Consider the following 21,851-nt stretch of genomic DNA (forward strand, 5'->3'; position numbering starts at 1 on the left):
GCTCCTTGAACAAGTTTTTCAGTTAAGTTACTCCACGCATCGCAAGACAACAGCGTATCACCCTCAGACAAATGGACTGACCGAGCGGCTTAACAAAACGATGACTGATATGCTGTCTATGTACATAGACGTACAGCACAAGACGTGGGATGAAATACTGCCTTACGTAACATTCGCGTATAATACCGCTACGCAAGAGACCACACGATTCACTCCGTTTCGTCTTCTATACGGTCGGGACGTTCAGACGATGTTGGACGCAATGCTCCCATGCGACATTGACAACATCGAGAATCTCGACGAAGATGCTGAGTGTTTCGTGCAACGAGCCGAGGAAGCACGTCAACTAGCCCGCGTAAACATCAAGAAACAACAAGGCGTCGATGCACAGCGCTACAACCGCTGCCACAGACAAGTCGATTATAAACCAGGTGACCAGGTGTTGGTTTGGACCCCTGTGCGCTGCAAAGGTCTCTCTGAGAAGCTTCTCAGTCGGTATTTTGGCCCGTACAAAGTGCTACGACAAGTGAGCGACGTCAATTACGAAGTCCTTCCGGACGGAAGCCAACCACCCCGACGCCGACAGCTACGACCCGAGATTGTGCACGTGGTGCGGTTAAAACCGTACCACACACTGTGACAATGTTTTTTTTTACGATACACGCTTCGTTTAGCATCGAGGCGATGCTCTTCAGGGAGGAGGGGCAGTGCCGCGCGCTTGATCTGCCAGCGCAAAAGAGGCAGACGAAGTGGCAGTTCCCCTCGTGCCATTGTTCTGTTTTTGGCTGTGCTGAGCCGACCGCTCTTCGGACTTTTGTGAGGACGCCTTAAAAACGTCTCCTGTCTCTTTAACGTGACAATATGTTCTGATGGTGGTGGGAGTGAAGCAGGACTGTCTCCGTGGCGCAATTGGCTTGCGCGATCGGCTGTTAACCGAAAGGTTGGAGGTTCGAGCCCACCCGGTGGTGGTGCGGCGCTTTTTTTCTTTGCGCTGATAGCTTTGAAGATATGTTCTGATGGTGGTGAGAGTGGAGCGAACTGTCTCCGTGGCGCAATCGGCTAGCGCGATCGGCTGTTAACTGAAACGAGCCGAGGAAGCACGTCTACGTTGTGCGCTTCCATTTCATAATTAGTCATGTATCACCAACTCGCCCAATCAACCATTTTGACAAATTACGTTTCTAGTTCTTCGGGCATTCCTTCGTCTGTGTTCCTTAGCGCTTGTCCCTGTCTTTCCGTCTGCTTCTACGTTGTGCGCTTCCATTTCATAATTAGTCATGTATCACCAACTCGCCCAATCAACCATTTTGTTAACTGAAAGGTTGGAGGTTCGAGCCCACCCGGCGGTGGTGCGGCGCTTTTTTTTCTTTGGGGTGATAGCTCTGAATAAATGTTTTGACGGTGGTGAGTGTGGAGCAGGACTGTCTCCGTGGCGCAATTGGCTTGCGCGATCGGCTGTTAACCGAAAGGTTGGAGGTTCGAGCCCACCCGATGATGGTGTGGCGCTTTTTTTCTTTGTGCTGATAGCTTTGAAGATATGTTCTGATGGTGGTGAGAGTGAAGCTGGACTGTCTCCGTGGCGCAATTGGCTAGCGCGATTGGCTGTTAACCGAAAGGTTGGAAGTTCGAGCCCACCCGGTGGTGGTGCGGTGCTTTTTTTCTTTGGGCTGATAGCTTTGAAGATATGTTCTGATGGTGGTGAGAGTGGAGCAGGACTGTCTCCATGGCGCAATTGGCTTGCGCAATCGGCTGTTAACCGAAAGGTTGGAGGTTCGAGCCCACCCGGTGGTGGTGCGGCGCTTTTTTTTTCTTTGTGCTGATAGCTTTGAAGATATGTTCTGATGGTGGTGAGAGTGGAGCAAGACTGTCCTCGTGGCGCAATGGGCTAGCGCGATCGGCTGTAAACCGAAGGGTTGGAGTTTCGAGCCCTTCCGGGAATGGTGTGTTGCTTTTTTCTTTGCACTAATAGCTTTGAAGATATGTTCTGATGGTGGTGAAAGTGGAGCAGGACTGTCTCCGTGGCGCGATTGGCTAGCGCGATCGGCTTTTAACCGAAAGGTTGGAGGTTCGAGCCCACCCGGTGATGGTGCGGCGCTTTTTTTCTTTGCGCTAATAGCTTTGAAGATATGTTCTGATGGTGTTGAGAGTGGAGCAAGGCTATCTCCGTGGCGCAATGGGCTAGCGCGATCGGCTGTTAACCGAAAGGTTGGAGGTTCGAGCCCACCCGGTGGTGGTGCGGCGCTTTTTTTTCTTTGTGCTGATAGCTTTGAAGATATGTTCTGATGGTGGTAAGAGTGGAGCACGACTGCCTCCGTGGCGCAATTGGCGAGTGCGATCAGCTGTTAACCGAAAGGTTGAAAGTTCGAGCCCACCCGGTGGTAGTGCGGCGCTTTTTTTTCTTTGGGCTGATAGCTTTGAAGATATGTTCTTATGGTGGTGAGAGTGGAGCAAGACCGTCCCCGTGGCACAATGGGCAAGCGCGATCGGCTGTTAACCAAAAGGTTGGAGTTTCGAGCCCACCCGGTGGTGGTGCGGCGCTTTTTTTTTCTTTGGGGTGATAGCTCTGAATAAATGTTTTGACGGTGGTGAGAGTGGAGCAGGACTGTCTCCGTGGCGCGATTGGCTTGCGCGATCGGCTGTTAACCGAAAGGTTGGAGGTTCGAGCCCACCCGGTGATGGTGTGGCGCTTTTTTTTCTTTGCGCTTGTAGCTTTGAAGATATGTTCTGATGGTGTTGAGAGGGGAGCAAGACTGTCTCCGTGGCGCAATTTGCTAGCGCGATCGGCTGTTAACCGAAAGGTTGGAGGTTCGAGCCCACCCGGTGGTGGTGCGGCGCTTTTTTTTCTTTGCGCTGATAGCTTTGAAGATATGTTCTGATGGTGGTGAGAGTGGAGCAAGACTGTCCCCGTGGCGCAATGGGCTAGCGCGAACGGCTGTTAACCGAAAGGTTGGAGGTTCGAGCCCACCCGGTGATGGTGTGGCGCTTTTTTTTCTTTGTGCTGATAGATTTGAAGATATGTTATGAGGGTGGTGGAAGTGGAGCAGGACTGTCTCCGTGGCGCAATTGGCTAGCGCAATTGGCTGTTAACCGAGAGGTTGGAGGTTCGAGCCCACCCGGTTGTGGTGCGGTGCTTTTTTTCTTTGGGCTGATAGCTTTGAAGATATGTTCTGATGGTGGTGACAGTGGAGCAGGACTCTCTCCGTGGCGCAATTGGCTTGCGCGATCGGCTGTTAACGAAAGCTTGGAGGTTCGAGCCCACCCGGTGGTGGTGCGGCGCTTTTTTTTTGTGCTGATAGCTTTGAAGATATGTTCTGATGGTGGTGAGAGTGGAGCAAGACTGTCCCCGTGGCGCATTGGGCTAGCGCGATCGGCTGTTAACCGAAAGTTTGGAGTTTCGAGCCTTCCCGGGAGTGGTGTGTTGCTTTTTTCTTTGCACTATTAGCTTTGAAGATATGTTCTGATGGTGGTGAAAATGAAGCAGGACTGTCTCCGTGGCGCAATTGGCGGCTAGCGCGATCGGCTGTTAACCGAAAGGTTGGAGGTTCGAGCCCACCCGGTGGTGGCGCGGCGCTTTTTTTCTTTGCGCTAATAGCTTTGAAGATATGTTCTGATGGTGTTGAGAGTGGAGCAAGGCTGTCTCCGTGGCGCAATGGGCTAGCGCGATCGGCTGTTAACCGAAAGGTTGGAGTTTCGAGCCCTCCCAGGAGTGGTGTGTTGCTTTTTTTGTGGTAATAGCTTTGAGGATATGTTCTGATGGTGGTGAGAGTGGAGCAGGACTGTCTCCATGGCGCAATTGGCTAGCGCGATCAGCTGTTAACCGAAAGGTTGGAGTTTCGAGCCCACCCGGTGGGGGTGCGGCGCTTTTTTTCTTTGTGCTGATAGCTTTGAAGATATGTTCTGATGGTCGAGAGTGGAGCAGGACTGTCTCCGTGGCGCAATTGGCTAGCGCGATTGGCTGTTAACCGAAAGGTTGGAGGTTCGAGCCCACCCGGTGGTGGTGCGGTTCTTTTTTTTCTTTGGGCTGACAGCTTTGATTATATGTTCTGATGGTGGTGGGAGTGAAGCAGGACTGTCTCCGTGGCGCAATTGGCTTGCGCGATCGGCTGTTAACCGAAAGGTTGGAGGTTCAAGCCCACCCGGTGGTGGTGCGGCGCTTTTTTTCTTTGCGCTGATAGCTTTGAAGATATGTTCTGATGGTGGTGAGAGTGGAGCGAACTGTCTCCGTGGCGCAATCGGCTAGCGCGATCGGCTGTTAACTGAAAGGTTGGAGGTTCGAGCCCACCCGGTGGTGGTGCGGCGCTTTTTTTTCTTTGGGGTGATAGCTCTGAATAAATGTTTTGACGGTGGTGAGTGTGGAGCAGGACTGTCTCCGTGGCGCAATTGGCTTGCGCGATCGGCTGTTAACCGAAAGGTTGGAGGTTCAAGCCCACCCGATGATGGTGTGGCGCTTTTTTTCTTTGTGCTGATAGCTTTGAAGATATGTTCTGATGGTGGTGAGAGTGAAGCAGGACTGTCTCCGTGGCGCAATTGGCTAGCGCGATTGGCTGTTAACCGAAAGGTTGGAAGTTCGAGCCCACCCGGTGGTGGTGCGGTGCTTTTTTTTTTGGGCTGATAGCTTTGAAGATATGTTCTGATGGTGGTGAGAGTGGAGCAGGACTGTCTCCATGGCGCAATTGGCTTGCGCAATCGGCTGTTAACCGAAAGGTTGGAGGTTCGAGCCCACCCGGTGGTGGTGCGGCGATTTTTTTTTCTTTGTGCTGATAGCTTTGAAGATATGTTCTGATGGTGGTGAGAGTGGAGCAAGACAGTCCTCGTGGCGCAATGGGCTAGCGCGATCAGCTGTAAACCGAAGGGTTGGAGTTTCGAGCCCTCCCGGGAATGGTGTGTTGCTTTTTTCTTTGCACTAATAGCTTTGAAGATATGTTCTGATGGTGGTGAAAGTGGAGCAGGACTGTCTCCGTGGCGCGATTGGCTAGCGCGATCGGCTTTTAACCGAAAGGTTTGAGGTTCGAGCCCACCCGGTGATGGTGCGGCGCTTTTTTTCTTTGCGCTAATATCTTTGAAGATATGTTCTGATGGTGTTGAGAGTGGAGCCAGGCTATCTCCGTGGCGCAATGGGCTAGCGCGATCGGCTGTTAACCGAAAGGTTGGAGGTTCGAGCCCACCCGGTGGTGGTGCGGCGCTTTTTTTTCTTCGTGCTGATAGCTTTGAAGATATGTTCTGATGGTGGTAAGAGTGGAGTACGACTGCCTCCGTGGCGCAATTGGCGAGTGCGATCAGCTGTTAACCGAAAGGTTGAAAGTTCGAGCCCACCCGGTGGTGGTGCGGCGCTTTTTTTTCTTTGGGCTGATAGCTTTGAAGATATGTTCTGACGGTGGTGAGAGTGGAGCACCACTGTCTCCGTGGGGCAATTGGCTAGCGCGATCGGCTGTTAACCGAAAGCTTGGAGGTTCGAGCCCACCCGGTGGTGGTGCGGCGCTTTTTTTTGTGCTGATAGCTTTGAAGATATGTTCTGATGGTGGTGAGAGTGGAGCAGGACTGTCTCCGTGGCGCAATTGGCTTGCGCGATCGGCTGTTAACCGAAAGGTTGGAGGTTCGAGCCCACCCGGTGATGGTGTGGCGCTTTTTTTTCTTTGCGCTTGTAGCTTTGAAGATATGTTCTGATGGTGTTGAGAGTGGAGCAAGACTGTCTCCGTGGCGCAATTTGCTAGCGCGATCGGCTGTTAACCGAAAGGTTGGAGGTTCGAGCCCAACCGGTGGTGGTGCGGCGCTTTTTTTTCTTTGCGCTGATAGCTTTGAAGATATGTTCTGATGGTGGTGAGAGTGGAGAAGACTCCCCGTGGCGCAATGGGCTAGCGCGATCGGCTGTTAACCGAAAGGTTGGAGGTTCGAGCCCACCCGGTGGTGGTGCGGCGCTTTTTTTTCTTTGCGCTGATAGCTTTGAAGATATGTTCTGATGGTGGTGAGAGTGAAGCAAGACTGACTCCGTGGCGCAATTGGCTAGCGCGATTGGCTGTTAACCGAGAGGTTGGAGGTTCGAGCCCACCCGGTTGTGGTGCGGTGCTTTTTTTCTTTGGGCTGATAGCTTTGAAGATATGTTCTGATGGTGGTGACAGTGGAGCAGGACTCTCTCCGTGGCGCAATTGGCTTGCGCGATCGGCTGTTAACCGAAAGCTTGGAGGTTCGAGCCCACCCGGTGGTGGTGCGGCGCTTTTTTTTGTGCTGATAGCTTTGAAGATATGTTCTGATGGTGGTGAGAGTGGAGCAAGACTGTCCCCGTGGCGCATTGGGCTAGCGCGATTGGCTGTTAAACGAAAGTTTGGAGTTTCGAGCCCTCCCGGGAGTGGTGTGTTGCTTTTTTCTTTGCACTATTAGCTTTGAAGATATGTTCTGATGGTGGTGAAAATGAAGCAGGACCGTCTCCGTGGCGCAATTGGCGGCTAGCGCGATCGGCTGTTAACCGAAAGGTTGGAGTTTCGAGCCCACCCGGTGGTGGTGCGGCGCTTTTTTTCTTTGCGCTAATAGCTTTGAAGATAGGTTCTGATGGTGAGAGTGGAGCAAGGCTGTCTCCGTGGCGCAATGGGCTAGCGCGATCGGCTGTTAACCGAAAGGTTGGAGTTTCGAGCCCTCCCAAGAGTGGTGTGTTGCTTTTTTTGTGGTAATAGCTTTGAGGATATGTTCCGATGGTGGTGAGAGTGGAGCAGGACTGTCTCCATGGCGCAATTGGCTAGCGCAATCGGCTGTTAACCGAAAGGTTGGAGTTTCGAGCCCACCCGGTGGGGGTGCGGCGCTTTTTTTTTCTTTGTGCTGATAGCTTTGAAGATATGTTCTGATGGTCGAGAGTGGAGCAAGACTGTCCTCGTGGCGCAATGGGCTAGCGCGATCGGCTGTAAACCGAAGGGTTGGAGTTTCGAGCCCTCCCGGGAATGGTGTGTTGCTGTTTTCTTTGCACTAATAGCTTTGAAGATATGTTCTGATGGTGGTGAAAGTGGAGCAGGACTGTCTCCGTGGCGCGATTGGCTAGCGCGATCGGCTTTTAACCGAAAGGTTGGAGGTTCGAGCCCACCCGGTGATGGTGCGGCGCTTTTTTTCTTTGCGCTAATAGCTTTGAAGATATGTTCTGATGGTGTTGAGAGTGGAGCAAGGCTATCTCCGTGGCGCAATGGGCTAGCGCGATCGGCCGTTAACCGAAAGGTTGGAGGTTCGAGCCCACCCGGTGGTGGTGCGGCGCTTTTTTTCTTTGTGCTGATAGCTTTGAAGATATGTTCTGATGGTGGTAAGAGTGGAGCACGACTGCCTCCGTGGCGCAATTGGCGAGTGCGATCAGCTGTTAACCGAAAGGTTGAAAGTTCGAGCCCACCCGGTGGTGGTGCGGCGCTTTTTTTTCTTTGGGCTGATAGCTTTGAAGATATGTTCTGTTGGTGGTGAGAGTGGAGCAAGACCGTCCCCGTGGCGCAATGGGCAAGCGCGATCGGCTGTTAACCAAAAGGTTGGAGTTTCGAGCCCACCCGGTGGTGGTGCGGCGCTTTTTTTTTGCGCTGATAGTTTGAAGATATGTTCTGATGGTGGTGAGAGTGGAGCAAGACTGTCTCCGTGGCGCAATGGGCTAGCGCGATCGGCTGTTAACCGAAAGGTTGGAATTTCGAGCCCTCCCGGGAGTGGTGTGTTGCTTTTTTCTTTGCGGTAATAGCTTTGAAGATATGTTCTGATGGTGGTGAGAGTGGAGCGAACTGTCTCCGTGGCGCAATCGGCTAGCGCGATCGGCTGTTAACTGAAAGGTTGGAGGTTCGAGCCCACCCGGTGGTGGTGCGGCGCTTTTTTTTCTTTGGGGTGATAGCTCTGAATAAATGTTTTGACGGTGGTGAGTGTGGAGCAGGACTGTCTCCGTGGCGCAATTGGCTTGCGCGATCGGCTGTTAACCGAAAGGTTGGAGGTTCAAGCCCACCCGATGATGGTGTGGCGCTTTTTTTCTTTGTGCTGATAGCTTTGAAGATATGTTCTGATGGTGGTGAGAGTGAAGCAGGACTGTCTCCGTGGCGCAATTGGCTAGCGCGATTGGCTGTTAACCGAAAGGTTGGAAGTTCGAGCCCACCCGGTGGTGGTGCGGTGCTTTTTTTTTGGGCTGATAGCTTTGAAGATATGTTCTGATGGTGGTGAGAGTGGAGCAGGACTGTCTCCATGGCGCAATTGGCTTGCGCAATCGGCTGTTAACCGAAAGGTTGGAGGTTCGAGCCCACCCGGTGGTGGTGCGGCGATTTTTTTTTCTTTGTGCTGATAGCTTTGAAGATATGTTCTGATGGTGGTGAGAGTGGAGCAAGACTGTCCTCGTGGCGCAATGGGCTAGCGCGATCAGCTGTAAACCGAAGGGTTGGAGTTTCGAGCCCTCCCGGGAATGGTGTGTTGCTTTTTTCTCTGCACTAATAGCTTTGAAGATATGTTCTGATGGTGGTGAAAGTGGAGCAGGACTGTCTCCGTGGCGCGATTGGCTAGCGCGATCGGCTTTTAACCGAAAGGTTTGAGGTTCGAGCCCACCCGGTGATGGTGCGGCGCTTTTTTTCTTTGCGCTAATATCTTTGAAGATATGTTCTGATGGTGTTGAGAGTGGAGCCAGGCTATCTCCGTGGCGCAATGGGCTAGCGCGATCGGCTGTTAACCGAAAGGTTGGAGGTTCGAGCCCACCCGGTGGTGGTGTGGCGCTTTTTTTTCTTCGTGCTGATAGCTTTGAAGATATGTTCTGATGGTGGTAAGAGTGGAGCACGACTGCCTCCGTGGCGCAATTGGCGAGTGCGATCAGCTGTTAACCGAAAGGTTGAAAGTTCGAGCCCACCCGGTGGTGGTGCGGCGCTTTTTTTTCTTTGGGCTGATAGCTTTGAAGATATGTTCTGACGGTGGTGAGAGTGGAGCACCACTGTCTCCGTGGGGCAATTGGCTAGCGCGATCGGCTGTTAACCGAAAGCTTGGAGGTTCGAGCCCACCCGGTGGTGGTGCGGCGCTTTTTTTTGTGCTGATAGCTTTGAAGATATGTTCTGATGGTGGTGAGAGTGGAGCAGGACTGTCTCCGTGGCGCAATTGGCTTGCGCGATCGGCTGTTAACCGAAAGGTTGGAGGTTCGAGCCCAACCGGTGGTGGTGCGGCGCTTTTTTTTCTTTGCGCTGATAGCTTTGAAGATATGTTCTGATGGTGGTGAGAGTGGAGAAGACTCCCCGTGGCGCAATGGGCTAGCGCGATCGGCTGTTAACCGAAAGGTTGGAGGTTCGAGCCCACCCGGTGGTGGTGCGGCGCTTTTTTTTCTTTGCGCTGATAGCTTTGAAGATATGTTCTGATGGTGGTGAGAGTGAAGCAAGACTGACTCCGTGGCGCAATTGGCTAGCGCGATTGGCTGTTAACCGAGAGGTTGGAGGTTCGAGCCCACCCGGTTGTGGTGCGGTGCTTTTTTTCTTTGGGCTGATAGCTTTGAAGATATGTTCTGATGGTGGTGACAGTGGAGCAGGACTCTCTCCATGGCGCAATTGGCTTGCGCGATCGGCTGTTAACCGAAAGCTTGGAGGTTCGAGCCCACCCGGTGGTGGTGCGGCGCTTTTTTTTGTGCTGATAGCTTTGAAGATATGTTCTGATGGTGGTGAGAGTGGAGCAAGACTGTCCCCGTGGCGCATTGGGCTAGCGCGATTGGCTGTTAACCGAAAGTTTGGAGTTTCGAGCCCTCCCGGGAGTGGTGTGTTGCTTTTTTCTTTGCACTATTAGCTTTGAAGATATGTTCTGATGGTGGTGAAAATGAAGCAGGACCGTCTCCGTGGCGCAATTGGCGGCTAGCGCGATCGGCTGTTAACCGAAAGGTTGGAGTTTCGAGCCCACCCGGTGGTGGTGCGGCGCGTTTTTTCTTTGCGCTAATAGCTTTGAAGATAGGTTCTGATGGTGAGAGTGGAGCAAGGCTGTCTCCGTGGCGCAATGGGCTAGCGCGATCGGCTGTTAACCGAAAGGTTGGAGTTTCGAGCCCTCCCAAGAGTGGTGTGTTGCTTTTTTTGTGGTAATAGCTTTGAGGATATGTTCTGATGGTGGTGAGAGTGGAGCAGGACTGTCTCCATGGCGCAATTGGCTAGCGCAATCGGCTGTTAACCGAAAGGTTGGAGTTTCGAGCCCACCCGGTGGGGGTGCGGCGCTTTTTTTTTCTTTGTGCTGATAGCTTTGAAGATATGTTCTGATGGTCGAGAGTGGAGCAAGACTGTCCTCGTGGCGCAATGGGCTAGCGCGATCGGCTGTAAACCGAAGGGTTGGAGTTTCGAGCCCTCCCGGGAATGGTGTGTTGCTTTTTTCTTTGCACTAATAGCTTTGAAGATATGTTCTGATGGTGGTGAAAGTGGAGCAGGACTGTCTCCGTGGCGCGATTGGCTAGCGCGATCGGCTTTTAACCGAAAGGTTGGAGGTTCGAGCCCACCCGGTGATGGTGCGGCGCTTTTTTTCTTTGCGCTAATAGCTTTGAAGATATGTTCTGATGGTGTTGAGAGTGGAGCAAGGCTATCTCCGTGGCGCAATGGGCTAGCGCGATCGGCCGTTAACCGAAAGGTTGGAGGTTCGAGCCCACCCGGTGGTGGTGCGGCGCTTTTTTTCTTTGTGCTGATAGCTTTGAAGATATGTTCTGATGGTGGTAAGAGTGGAGCACGACTGCCTCCGTGGCGCAATTGGCGAGTGCGATCAGCTGTTAACCGAAAGGTTGAAAGTTCGAGCCCACCCGGTGGTGGTGCGGCGCTTTTTTTTCTTTGGGCTGATAGCTTTGAAGATATGTTCTGATGGTAGTGAGAGTGGAGCAAGACCGTCCCCGTGGCGCAATGGGCAAGCGCGATCGGCTGTTAACCAAAAGGTTGGAGTTTCGAGCCCACCCGGTGGTGGTGCGGCGCTTTTTTTTGCGCTGATAGTTTGAAGATATGTTCTGATGGTGGTGAGAGTGGAGCAAGACTGTCTCCGTGGCACAATGGGCTAGCGCGATCGGCTGTTAACCGAAAGGTTGGAATTTCGAGCCCTCCCGGGAGTGGTGTGTTGCTTTTTTCTTTGCGGTAATAGCTTTGAAGATATGTTCTGATGGTGGTGAGAGTGGAGCGAACTGTCTCCGTGGCGCAATCGGCTAGCGCGATCGGCTGTTAACTGAAAGGTTGGAGGTTCGAGCCCACCCGGTGGTGGTGCGGCGCTTTTTTTTCTTTGGGGTGATAGCTTTGAATAAATGTTTTGACGGTGGTGAGTGTGGAGCAGGACTGTCTCCGTGGCGCAATTGGCTTGCGCGATCGGCTGTTAACCGAAAGGTTGGAGGTTCAAGCCCACCCGATGATGGTGTGGCGCTTTTTTTCTTTGTGCTGATAGCTTTGAAGATATGTTCTGATGGTGGTGAGAGTGAAGCAGGACTGTCTCCGTGGCGCAATTGGCTAGCGCGATTGGCTGTTAACCGAAAGGTTGGAAGTTCGAGCCCACCCGGTGGTGGTGCGGTGCTTTTTTTTGGGCTGATAGCTTTGAAGATATGTTCTGATGGTGGTGAGAGTGGAGCAGGACTGTCTCCATGGCGCAATTGGCTTGCGCAATCGGCTGTTAACCGAAAGGTTGGAGGTTCGAGCCCACCCGGTGGTGGTGCGGCGATTTTTTTTTCTTTGTGCTGATAGCTTTGAAGATATGTTCTGATGGTGGTGAGAGTGGAGCAAGACTGTCCTCGTGGCGCAATGGGCTAGCGCGATCGGCTGTAAACCGAAGGGTTGGAGTTTCGAACCCTCCCGGGAATGGTGTGTTGCTTTTTTCTTTGCACTAATAGCTTTGAAGATATGTTCTGATGGTGGTGAAAGTGGAGCAGGACTGTCTCCGTGGCGCGATTGGCTAGCGCGATCGGCTTTTAACCGAAAGGTTTGAGGTTCGAGCCCACCCGGTGATGGTGCGGCGCTTTTTTTCTTTGCGCTAATATCTTTGAAGATATGTTCTGATGGTGTTGAGAGTGGAGCCAGGCTATCTCCGTGGCGCAATGGGCTAGCGCGATCGGCTGTTAACCGAAAGGTTGGAGGTTCGAGCCCACCCGGTGGTGGTGCGGCGCTTTTTTTTCTTCGTGCTGATAGCTTTGAAGATATGTTCTGATGGTGGTAAGAGTGGAGCACGACTGCCTCCGTGGCGCAATTGGCGAGTGCGATCAGCTGTTAACCGAAAGGTTGAAAGTTCGAGCCCACCCGGTGGTGGTGCGGCGCTTTTTTTTCTTTGGGCTGATAGCTTTGAAGATATGTTCTGACGGTGGTGAGAGTGGAGCACCACTGTCTCCGTGGGGCAATTGGCTAGCGCGATCGGCTGTTAACCGAAAGCTTGGAGGTTCGAGCCCACCCGGTGGTGGTGCGGCGCTTTTTTTTGTGCTGATAGCTTTGAAGATAGGTTCTGATGGTGGTGAGAGTGGAGCAGGACTGTCTCCGTGGCGCAATTGGCTTGCGCGATCGGCTGTTAACCGAAAGGTTGGAGGTTCGAGCCCACCCGGTGATGGTGTGGCGCTTTTTTTTCTTTGCGCTTGTAGCTTTGAAGATATGTTCTGATGGTGTTGAGAGTGGAGCAAGACTGTCTCCGTGGCGCAATTTGCTAGCGCGATCGGCTGTTAACCGAAAGGTTGGAGGTTCGAGCCCAACCGGTGGTGGTGCGGCGCTTTTTTTTCTTTGCGCTGATAGCTTTGAAGATATGTTCTGATGGTGGTGAGAGTGGAGAAGACTCCACGTGGCGCAATGGGCTAGCGCGATCGGCTGTTAACCGAAAGGTTGGAGGTTCGAGCCCACCCGGTGGTGGTGCGGCGCTTTTTTTTCTTTGCGCTGATAGCTTTGAAGATATGTTCTGATGGTGGTGAGAGTGAAGCAAGACTGACTCCGTGGCGCAATTGGCTAGCGCGATTGGCTGTTAACCGAGAGGTTGGAGGTTCGAGCCCACCCGGTTGTGGTGCGGTGCTTTTTTTCTTTGGGCTGATAGCTTTGAAGATATGTTCTGATGGTGGTGACAGTGGAGCAGGACTCTCTCCGTGGCGCAATTGGCTTGCGCGATCGGCTGTTAACCGAAAGCTTGGAGGTTCGAGCCCACCCGGTGGTGGTGCGGCGCTTTTTTTTGTGCTGATAGCTTTGAAGATATGTTCTGATGGTGGTGAGAGTGGAGCAAGACTGTCCCCGTGGCGCATTGGGCTAGCGCGGTTGGCTGTTAACCGAAAGTTTGGAGTTTCGAGCCCTCCCGGGAGTGGTGTGTTGCTTTTTTCTTTGCACTATTAGCTTTGAAGATATGTTCTGATGGTGGTGAAAATGAAGCAGGACCGTCTCCGTGGCGCAATTGGCGGCTAGCGCGATCGGCTGTTAACCGAAAGGTTGGAGTTTCGAGCCCACCCGGTGGTGGCGCGGCGCTTTTTTTCTTTGCGCTAATAGCTTTGAAGATAGGTTCTGATGGTGAGAGTGGAGCAAGGCTGTCTCCGTGGCGCAATGGGCTAGCGCGATCGGCTGTTAACCGAAAGGTTGGAGTTTCGAGCCCTCCCAAGAGTGGTGTGTTGCTTTTTTTGTGGTAATAGCTTTGAGGATATGTTCTGATGGTGGTGAGAGTGGAGCAGGACTGTCTCCATGGCGCAATTGGCTAGCGCAATCGGCTGTTAACCGAAAGGTTGGAGTTTCGAGCCCACCCGGTGGGGGTGCGGCGCTTTTTTTTCTTTGTGCTGATAGCTTTGAAGATATGTTCTGATGGTCGAGAGTGGAGCAAGACTGTCCTCGTGGCGCAATGGGCTAGCGCGATCGGCTGTAAACCGAAGGGTTGGAGTTTCGAGCCCTCCCGGGAATGGTGTGTTGCTTTTTTCTTTGCACTAATAGCTTTGAAGATATGTTCTGATGGTGGTGAAAGTGGAGCAGGACTGTCTCCGTGGCGCGATTGGCTAGCGCGATCGGCTTTTAACCGAAAGGTTGGAGGTTCGAGCCCACCCGGTGATGGTGCGGCGCTTTTTTTCTTTGCGCTAATAGCTTTGAAGATATGTTCTGATGGTGTTGAGAGTGGAGCAAGGCTATCTCCGTGGCGCAATGGGCTAGCGCGATCGGCCGTTAACCGAAAGGTTGGAGGTTCGAGCCCACCCGGTGGTGGTGCGGCGCTTTTTTTCTTTGTGCTGATAGCTTTGAAGATATGTTCTGATGGTGGTAAGAGTGGAGCACGACTGCCTCCGTGGCGCAATTGGCGAGTGCGATCAGCTGTTAACCGAAAGGTTGAAAGTTCGAGCCCACCCGGTGGTGGTGCGGCGCTTTTTTTTCTTTGGGCTGATAGCTTTGAAGATATGTTCTGATGGTGGTGAGAGTGGAGCAAGACCGTCCCCGTGGCGCAATGGGCAAGCGCGATCGGCTGTTAACCAAAAGGTTGGAGTTTCGAGCCCACCCGGTGGTGGTGCGGCGCTTTTTTTTTGCGCTGATAGTTTGAAGATATGTTCTGATGGTGGTGAGAGTGGAGCAAGACTGTCTCCGTGGCGCAATGGGCTAGCGCGATCGGCTGTTAACCGAAAGGTTGGAATTTCGAGCCCTCCCGGGAGTGGTGTGTTGCTTTTTTCTTTGCGGTAATAGCTTTGAAGATATGTTCTGATGGTGGTGAAAGTGGAGCACGACTGCCTCCGTGGCGCAATTGGCGAGTGCGATCAGCTGTTAACCGAAAGGTTGGAGTTTCGAGCCCTCCCGGTGGTGGTGCGGCGCTTTTTTTTTCTTTGGGGTGATAGCTCTGAATAAATGTTTTCACGGTGGTGAGAGTGGAGCAGGACTGTCTCCGTGGCGCAATTGGCTTGCGCGATCTGCTGTTAACCGAAAGGTTGGAGGTTCGAGCCCACCCGTTGATGGTGTGGCGCTTTTTTTTCTTTGCGCTTGTAGCTTTGAAGATATGTTCTGATGGTGTTGAGAGTGGAGCAAGACTGTCTCCGTGGCGCAATTTGCTAGCGCGATCGGCTGTTAACCGAAAGGTTGGAGGTTCGAGCCCACCCGGTGGTGGTGCGGCGCTTTTTTTTCTTTGCGCTGATAGCTTTGAAGATATATTCTGATGGTGGTGAGAGTGGAGCAAGACTGTCCCCGTGGCGCAATGGGCTAGCGCGATCGGCTGTTAACCGAAAGGTTGGAGGTTCGAGACCACCCGGTGGTGGTGCGGCGCTTTTTTTTCTTTGCGCTGATAGCTTTGAAGATATGTTCTGATGGTGGTGAGAGTGGAGCAAGGCTGTGTCCGTGGCGCAATGGACTAGCGCGGTCGGCTGTTAACCGAAAGGTTGGAGTTTCGAGCCCTCCCGGTGGTGGTGCGGCGCTTTTTTTTCTTTGGGGTGATAGCTCTGAATAAATGTTTTGACGGTGGTAAAAGTGGAGCTGGACTGTCTCCGTGGCGCAATTGGCTTGCGCGATCGGCTGTTAACCGAAAGGTTGGAGGTTCGAGCCCACCCGGTGATGGTGTGGCGCTTTTTTTTCTTTGTGCTGATAGATTTGAAGATATGTTATGAGGGTGGTGAGAGTGGAGCAGGACTGTCTCCATGGCGCAATTGGCTAGCGCGATTGGCTGTTAACCGAGAGGTTGGAGGTTCGAGCCCACCCGGTTGTGGTGAGGTGCTTTTTTTCTTTGGGCTGATAGCTTTGAAGATATGTTCTGATGGTGGTGACAGTGGAGCAGGACTCTCTCCGTGGCGCAATTGGCTTGCGCGATCGGCTGTTAACCGAAAGCTTGGAGGTTCGAGCCCACCCGGTGGTGGTGCGGCGTTTTTTTTTTTGTGCTGATAGCTTTGAAGATATGTTCTGATGGTGGTGAGAGTGGAGCGAGACTGTCCCCGTGGCGCATTGTGCTAGCGCGATCGGCTGTTAACCGAAAGTTTGGAGTTTCGAGCCCTCCCGGGAGTGGTGTGTTGCTTTTTTCTTTGCACTATTAGCTTTGAAGATATGTTCTGATGGTGGTGAAAATGAAGCAGGACTGTCTCCGTGGCGCAATTGGCGGCTAGCGCGATCGGCTGTTAACCGAAAGGTTGGAGGTTCGAGCCCACCCGGTGGTGGCGCGGCGCTTTTTTTCTTTGCGCTAATAGCTTTGAAGATATGTTCTGATGGTGTTGAGAGTGGAGCAAGGCTGTCTCCGTGGCGCAATGGGCTAGCGCGATCGGCTGTTAACCGAAAGGTTGGAGTTTCGAGCCCTCCCAGGAGTGGTGTGTTGCTTTTTTTGTGGTAATAGCTTTGAGGATATGTTCTGATGGTGGTGAGAGTGAAGCAAGACTGTCTCCATGGCGCAATTGGCTAGCGCGATCGGCTGTTAACCGAAAGGTTGGAGTTTCGAGCCCACCCGGTGGGGGTGCGGCGCTTTTTTTTCTTTGTGCTGATAGCTTTGAAGATATGTTCTGATGGTCGCGAGTGGTGCAGGACTGTCTCCGTGGCGCAATTGGCTAGCGCGATTGGCTGTTAACCGAAAGGTTGGAGGTTCGAGCCCACCCGGTGGTGGTGCGGTTCTTTTTTTTCTTTGGGCTGATAGCTTTGAATATATGTTCTGATGGTGGTGGGAGTGAAGCAGGACTGTCTCCGTGGCGCAATTGGCTTGCGCGATCGGCTGTTAACCGAAAGGTTGGAGGTTCGAGCCCACCCGGTGGTGGTGCGGCGCTTTTTTTCTTTGCGCTGATAGCTTTGAAGATATGTTCTGATGGTGGTGAGAGTGGAGCGAACTGTCTCCGTGGCGCAATCGGCTAGCGCGATCGGCTGTTAACTGAAAGGTTGGAGGTTCGAGCCCACCCGGTGGTGGTGCGGCGCTTTTTTTTCTTTGGGGTGATAGCTCTGAATAAATGTTTTGACGGTGGTGAGTGTGGAGCAGGACTGTCTCTGTGGCGCAATTGGCTAGCGCGATCGGCTGTTAACAGAAAGGTTGGAGGTTCGAGCCCACCCGATGATGGTGTGGCGCTTTTTTTCTTTGTGCTGATAGCTTTGAAGATATGTTCTGATGGTGGTGAGAGTGAAGCTGGACTGTCTCCGTGGCGCAATTGGCTAGCGCGATTGGCTGTTAACCGAAAGGTTGGAAGTTCGAGCCCACCCGGTGGTGGTGCGGGTCTTTTTTTCTTTGGGCTGATAGCTTTGAAGATATGTTCTGATGGTGGTGAGAGTGGAGCAGGACTGTCTCCATGGCGCAATTGGCTTGCGCAATCGGCTGTTAACCGAAAGGTTGGAGGTTCGAGCCCACCCGGTGGTGGTGCGGCGCTTTTTTTTTCTTTGTGCTGATAGCTTTGAAGATATGTTCGGATGGTGGTGAGAGTGGAGCAAGACTGTCCTCGTGGCGCAATGGGCTAGCGCGATCGGCTGTAAACCGAAGGGTTGGAGTTTCGAGCCCTCCCGGGAATGGTGTGTTGCTTTTTTCTTTGCACTAATAGCTTTGAAGAAATGTTCTTATGGTGGTGGGAGTGAAGCAGGACTGTCTCCGTGGCGCAATTGGCTTGCGCGATCGGCTGTTAACCGAAAGGTTGGAGGTTCGAGCCCACCCGGTGGTGGTGCGGCGCTTTTTTTCTTTGCGCTGATAGCTTTGAAGATATGTTCTGATGGTGGTGAGAGTGGAGCGAACTGTCTCCGTGGCGCAATCGGCTAGCGCGATCGGCTGTTAACTGAAAGGTTGGTGGTTCGAGCCCACCCGGTGGTGGTGCGGCGCTTTTTTTTCTTTGGGGTGATAGCTCTGAATAAATGTTTTGACGGTGGTGAGTGTGGAGCAGGACTGTCTCCGTGGCGCAATTGGCTTGCGCGATCGGCTGTTAACCGAAAGGTTGGAGGTTCGAGCCCACCCGATGATGGTGTGGCGCTTTTTTTCTTTGTGCTGATAGCTTTGAAGATATGTTCTGATGGTGGTGAGAGTGAAGCTTGACTGTCTCTGTGGCGCAATTGGCTAGCGCGATTGGCTGTTAACCGAAAGGTTGGAAGTTCGAGCCCACCCGGTGGTGGTGCAGGTCTTTTTTTCTTTGGGCTGATAGCTTTGAAGATATGTTCTGATGGTGGTGAGAGTGGAGCAGGATTGTCTCCATGGCGCAATTGGCTTGCGCAATCGGCTGTTAACCGAAGGGTTGGAGGTTCGAGCCCACCCGGTGGTGGTGCGGCGTTTTTTTTTTTGTGCTGATAGCTTTGAAGATATGTTCTGATGGTGGTGAGAGTGGAGCGAGACTGTCCCCGTGGCGCATTGTGCTAGCGCGATCGGCTGTTAACCGAAAGTTTGGAGTTTCGAGCCCTCCCGGGAGTGGTGTGTTGCTTTTTTCTTTGCACTATTAGCTTTGAAGATATGTTCTGATGGTGGTGAAAATGAAGCAGGACTGTCTCCGTGGCGCAATTGGCGGCTAGCGCGATCGGCTGTTAACCGAAAGGTTGGAGGTTCGAGCCCACCCGGTGGTGGCGCGGCGCTTTTTTTCTTTGCGCTAATAGCTTTGAAGATATGTTCTGATGGTGTTGAGAGTGGAGCAAGGCTGTCTCCGTGGCGCAATGGGCTAGCGCGATCGGCTGTTAACCGAAAGGTTGGAGTTTCGAGCCCTCCCAGGAGTGGTGTGTTGCTTTTTTTGTGGTAATAGCTTTGAGGATATGTTCTGATGGTGGTGAGAGTGAAGCAAGACTGTCTCCATGGCGCAATTGGCTAGCGCGATCGGCTGTTAACCGAAAGGTTGGAGTTTCGAGCCCACCCGGTGGGGGTGCGGCGCTTTTTTTTCTTTGTGCTGATAGCTTTGAAGATATGTTCTGATGGTCGCGAGTGGTGCAGGACTGTCTCCGTGGCGCAATTGGCTAGCGCGATTGGCTGTTAACCGAAAGGTTGGAGGTTCGAGCCCACCCGGTGGTGGTGCGGTTCTTTTTTTTCTTTGGGCTGATAGCTTTGAATATATGTTCTGATGGTGGTGGGAGTGAAGCAGGACTGTCTCCGTGGCGCAATTGGCTTGCGCGATCGGCTGTTAACCGAAAGGTTGGAGGTTCGAGCCCACCCGGTGGTGGTGCGGCGCTTTTTTTCTTTGCGCTGATAGCTTTGAAGATATGTTCTGATGGTGGTGAGAGTGGAGCGAACTGTCTCCGTGGCGCAATCGGCTAGCGCGATCGGCTGTTAACTGAAAGGTTGGAGGTTCGAGCCCACCCGGTGGTGGTGCGGCGCTTTTTTTTCTTTGGGGTGATAGCTCTGAATAAATGTTTTGACGGTGGTGAGTGTGGAGCAGGACTGTCTCTGTGGCGCAATTGGCTAGCGCGATCGGCTGTTAACAGAAAGGTTGGAGGTTCGAGCCCACCCGATGATGGTGTGGCGCTTTTTTTCTTTGTGCTGATAGCTTTGAAGATATGTTCTGATGGTGGTGAGAGTGAAGCTGGACTGTCTCCGTGGCGCAATTGGCTAGCGCGATTGGCTGTTAACCGAAAGGTTGGAAGTTCGAGCCCACCCGGTGGTGGTGCGGGTCTTTTTTTCTTTGGGCTGATAGCTTTGAAGATATGTTCTGATGGTGGTGAGAGTGGAGCAGGACTGTCTCCATGGCGCAATTGGCTTGCGCAATCGGCTGTTAACCGAAAGGTTGGAGGTTCGAGCCCACCCGGTGGTGGTGCGGCGCTTTTTTTTTCTTTGTGCTGATAGCTTTGAAGATATGTTCGGATGGTGGTGAGAGTGGAGCAAGACTGTCCTCGTGGCGCAATGGGCTAGCGCGATCGGCTGTAAACCGAAGGGTTGGAGTTTCGAGCCCTCCCGGGAATGGTGTGTTGCTTTTTTCTTTGCACTAATAGCTTTGAAGAAATGTTCTTATGGTGGTGGGAGTGAAGCAGGACTGTCTCCGTGGCGCAATTGGCTTGCGCGATCGGCTGTTAACCGAAAGGTTGGAGGTTCGAGCCCACCCGGTGGTGGTGCGGCGCTTTTTTTCTTTGCGCTGATAGCTTTGAAGATATGTTCTGATGGTGGTGAGAGTGGAGCGAACTGTCTCCGTGGCGCAATCGGCTAGCGCGATCGGCTGTTAACTGAAAGGTTGGTGGTTCGAGCCCACCCGGTGGTGGTGCGGCGCTTTTTTTTCTTTGGGGTGATAGCTCTGAATAAATGTTTTGACGGTGGTGAGTGTGGAGCAGGACTGTCTCCGTGGCGCAATTGGCTTGCGCGATCGGCTGTTAACCGAAAGGTTGGAGGTTCGAGCCCACCCGATGATGGTGTGGCGCTTTTTTTCTTTGTGCTGATAGCTTTGAAGATATGTTCTGATGGTGGTGAGAGTGAAGCTTGACTGTCTCTGTGGCGCAATTGGCTAGCGCGATTGGCTGTTAACCGAAAGGTTGGAAGTTCGAGCCCACCCGGTGGTGGTGCAGGTCTTTTTTTCTTTGGGCTGATAGCTTTGAAGATATGTTCTGATGGTGGTGAGAGTGGAGCAGGATTGTCTCCATGGCGCAATTGGCTTGCGCAATCGGCTGTTAACCGAAGGGTTGGAGGTTCGAGCCCACCCGGTGGTGGTGCGGCGCTTTTTTTTCTTTGTGCTGATAGCTTTGAAGATATGTTCTGATGGTGGTGAGAGTAGAGCAAGACTGTCTTCGTGGCGCAATGGGCTAGCGCGATCGGCTGTAAACCGAAGGGTTGGAGTTTCGAGCCCTCCCGGGAATGGTGTGTTGCTTTTTTCTTTGCACTAATAGCTTTGAAGATATGTTCTTATGGTGGTGAAAGTGGAGCAGGGCTGTCTCCGTGGCGCGATTGGCTAGCGCGATCGGCTTTTAACCGAAAGGTTGGAGGTTCGAGCCCACCCGGTGATGGTGCGGCGCTTTTTTTCTTTGCACTAATAGCTTTGAAGATATGTTCTGATGGTGTTGAGAGTGGAGCAAGGCTATCTCCGTGGCGCAATGGGCTAGCGCGATCGGCTGTTAACCGAAAGGTTGGAGGTTCGAGCCCACCCGGTGGTGGTGCGGCGCTTTTTTTTCTTTGTGCTGATAGCTTTGAAGATATGTTCTGATGGTGTTGAGAGTGGAGCAAGACTGTCTCCGTGGCGCAATTTGCTAGCGCGATCGGCTGTTAACCGAAAGGTTGGAGGTTCGAGCCCACCCGGTGGTGGTGCGGCGCTTTTTTTTTCTTTGCGCTGATAGCTTTGAAGATATGTTCTGATGGTGGTGAGAGTGGAGCAAGACTGTCCCCGTGGCGCAATGGGCTAGCGCAATCGGCTGTTAACCGAAAGGTTGGAGGTTCGAGCCCACCCGGTGGTGGTGCGGCGCTTTTTTTTCTTTGCGCTTATAGCTTTGAAGATATGTTCTGATGGTGGTGAGAGTGGAGCAAGACTGTGTCCGTGGCGCAATGGACTAGCGCGATCGGCTGTTAACCGAAAGGTTGGAGTTTCGAGCCCTCCCGGTGGTGGTGCGGCGCTTTTTATTCTTTGGGGTGATAGCTCTGAATAAATGTTTTGACTGTGGTGAGAGTGGAGCAGGACTGTCTCCGTGGCGCAATTGGCTAGCGCGATCGGCTGTTAACCGAAAGGTTGGAGGTTCGAGCCCACCCGGTGATGGTGTGGCGCTTTTTTTTCTTTGTGCTGATAGATTTGAAGACATGTTATGAGGGTGGTGAGAGTGGAGCAGGACTGTCTCCGTGGCGCAATTGGCTAGCGCGATTGGCTGTTAACCGAGAGGTTGGAGGTTCGAGCCCACCCGGTTGTGGTGCGGTGCTTTTTTTCTTTGGGCTGATAGCTTTGAAGATATGTTCTGATGGTGGTGACAGTGGAGCAGGACTCTCTCCGTGGCGCAATTGGCTTGCGCGATCGGCTGTTAACCGAAAGCTTGGAGGTTCGAGCCCACCCGGTGGTGGTGCGGCGCTTTTTTTTGTGCTGATAGCTTTGAAGATATGTTCTGATGGTGGTGAGAGTGGACCAAGACTGTCCCGGTGGCGCATTGGGCTAGCGCGATCGG

The sequence above is a fragment of the Rhipicephalus microplus genome, unplaced genomic scaffold, assembly GCF_043290135.1.
Source record: "Rhipicephalus microplus isolate Deutch F79 unplaced genomic scaffold, USDA_Rmic scaffold_14, whole genome shotgun sequence".
Taxonomy (NCBI): domain Eukaryota; kingdom Metazoa; phylum Arthropoda; class Arachnida; order Ixodida; family Ixodidae; genus Rhipicephalus; species Rhipicephalus microplus.